The following is a 3,160-nucleotide window of genomic DNA, read 5'->3' as shown; positions in this document are numbered from 1 at the left end:
TTGTATTAACAATGTTTTACTTGATTACACATATTCATTGATGGACCAAGTGTAGCGATATGGAATGGAGAAGTAATTAACTTAAAGCTCTTTCTTGTAACAACGCACAAGTTCTCAGTATCGATACAGTCGATTATTTGCATTGCAAAACGAGGCGATACGATATGTTGCTGTTTATATATCGATGTAGTTGCATCGCTCAAAATCGATACTACTGTAATGTTACACCCCTAACATTATTAATATCTTTCACATGTTAATTCCTGTTGGGAAACCACGACCTGCACCTTTAAATTATAGAGACACGTGGCGCCTTATATTCCTTGCTCTTACTCTGTTCTTAATTTGCATTTCACCATTAATTTGCATTTCACCATGCATTAAAAATGGCACATTTTGGCTATATGCAAACACCTGGGTCATTTAATTTGTTTGGGACGCAGGCACTTTGTGTGTCTTATTTAAATTCATGAGTTCAGCCGCAGCACTGAACTCGGTGACACTGGCATTATCTCGTGTTCAGTGTTGCCAGGTTTTGTGAGAAGAATAAGTAACCAGGTATATAGGAAAACAAGCCCAACAAAAGCGACTATAGGCCACATGAGTACTTTAAATCTATAGTACATACAGTGAATTAAAAATAGACGATCTATAAGATCTATAAGTGTGTGTGTGTGTGTGTGTGTGTGTGTGTGTGTGTGTGTGTGTGTGTGTGTGTGTGTGTGTGTGTGTGTGTGTGTGTGTGTGTGTGTGTGTGTGTGTGTGTGTGTGTGTGTGTGTGTGTGTGTGTGTGTGTGTGTGTGTGTGTGTGTGTGTGTGTGTGTGTGTGTGTGTGTGCGTGCGCGCGCACGCGCGTGTGTGCTTTTGTGCTAGGAGGAGGCATAACTTTTGTTTTGTATTCACTGAGGTGTGTGGTGGAGTGGAGCAGAGCGGAGCACTGTGCGACCATTGGAGGAACCATATGTCCCCGCCGGTTCAAAACACTGTCCTTTGGGGTGAGGTAGTAGGTTGTATAGTTTTAGGGTCCTGCCCTTCCATGTCACATAACTATACAACTTACTGTCTTTCCTGAAGTGGCTGTAATGTCGTCACTCTACTGGGAATGTGGAACGCTGGCGTCAGGTCACGTGGGTTTGTTGACTGCCCGTTATTCCTGTCTGAATTATGATTGAAAAATCAATAAAGTGTTATTATGTTTTGCTCTCTTTTTTTACTGTTTAGTTTTTATTATTTGGACATGTGGTCATCCTTTAAGGTCCAACCATAATATTGATTTCCTACTTCAAACTTGAGGTGACATGACCACAATGACCAAGGTGCGTTTTACGTTGCACAGTCACCACAAATAGCAGATCTGTGACCAGAATGTTGTCATCTTGCAACACCAGTGTGCAAGCCTGGAAGGGTGACCATATAGTATTTTCAAAAACCCAACCTAGGACCGTTAATCACTTAAAGTAGCTCTAAGCAATAACATGTAAAAATTTTTTATTACTTTTCTTTTCCTTTTTCGTATTCAGACAGCCAGCAATCTGCATTCAAAGATTTTCCTAGAAGCTTTGTCATTTGTCGATTTGCCTGTCTACTTCCTGATTGGGTAGTCATTGCTGCAGGGTTTTTTTTAGACCAATGACAAAGCTTCTAGGAAAATATTTGAATGCAGATTGTGGCCCCTAGATGTGTCACAGAGACTAAGGGCTATACGTTGCGCCACCACTTAACCCTTATCCCTAAACTAATTTGAAATGTTTTACTATTTAAAAATAGTTCAAATAGCCGATCTACAAGCTCACAATGTCTTGATGGGGATCAGCTAGTTGAGCTATTTTAAAATGTTTTTCAAAAATAGTAAAAAATGGCAAATACGTTTAAGGATAAGGGATAAGGGTGTTGCTGGCTACCCCCCCCCCCCCCCCCCCCCCTAAAAAAGGTCATTACACTTTTGACATATTATTGATTATAGTTATTTTAAATCCAGCTCACTATGCTTTTTGTGAGCTTGTAGATCTGCTTTACTTTTGACAATTTTTGGCATCATTTTTTTTTACTTTCAACTGCTGTTCAGGATTAGTTATCACTTAGTTATCACTTAATATATATGTAACGGTATCTTGCATATTGATGTCATGTTTTGGCATTGTCCGTGGCTAATTTTAGATGATTGTTAAAACATAAATATTATTTTGATCATAGGACGCAATTACTGAATGTCTCCAGGTTTTCTTCAGAATATTTATGACACTGATTTACTATGACACTATATGGCACATTAGGAGTCCAACTAGTACTAGTGGTTCTCAAATGTTTGATTTGCAAGGACCCCCATAACTGAGAGTGTATTCAGGGCTAGCTCTTCGTGTGTTTCTGATAATGTTATTGTCTATTTGTCTAATTTTGCGTCCATGGCAAAAATTACATTTTGACAAAAATGTCCACCACAAGCCAGAATGACCACTGCAAGCCCCTCCATCGGTGACATCCGTATACGCCTCCCTCAGTGATGTTCGTACGGGGTGAGGTAGTAGGTTGTGTGGTTTATGGGGAGTGATTTTGCCCCTTCAGGAGATAACTATACAACTTACTGCCTGCCCCGAAGGACAGCGACACTACACCAGACAGACAGCAGGGGGCTCTAGTGTGCCACAGACATGCCCCAGCCTCCCACAGGACCAGCCATGCAAACCAGGTCAACTGTCTGGCTCCATGCCCTGGCCCACAGGTACTGTCTGCTGATACTGCGTGCGTGCGTGCGTGCGTGCGTGCGTGCGTGCGTGCGTGTGTGTGTGTGTGTAGAATAACTACTATTTTAACTTTGAGCAGAAGAATATAGCCTCTTGTCTGATTCCGTGTATGCTAATTTGCACTGTGCCTTCTTAAATAAATGAAACAAAACTCTGTCTTTGACTCTCCTTTGTGTCATTCATTAGACCATACATGTGCAACTGGCGGGCAGTGGCCCCCACCTTCACTTAATGTGGCCCACAGGTTCTGAATACTGATTTTTTGTATTGATTTCAGCTGTTATAATTCCAAATATGGATAGAGATTGCTTGCTTTTCAGAGGACAGTGTTACTTGAGGTCAGGAGATCAAGTTCTACCAGTTCTACCTTATAAAACAAACTATTTTGTAGCTTTGATAGTTGGTGACATCTTGATGAG

Source organism: Protomyctophum parallelum (assembly GCF_964188405.1).
Source record: "Protomyctophum parallelum genome assembly, chromosome: 4".
Lineage (NCBI taxonomy): Eukaryota > Metazoa > Chordata > Actinopteri > Myctophiformes > Myctophidae > Protomyctophum > Protomyctophum parallelum.
Note: the sequence above shows the minus strand (reverse complement) of the source record.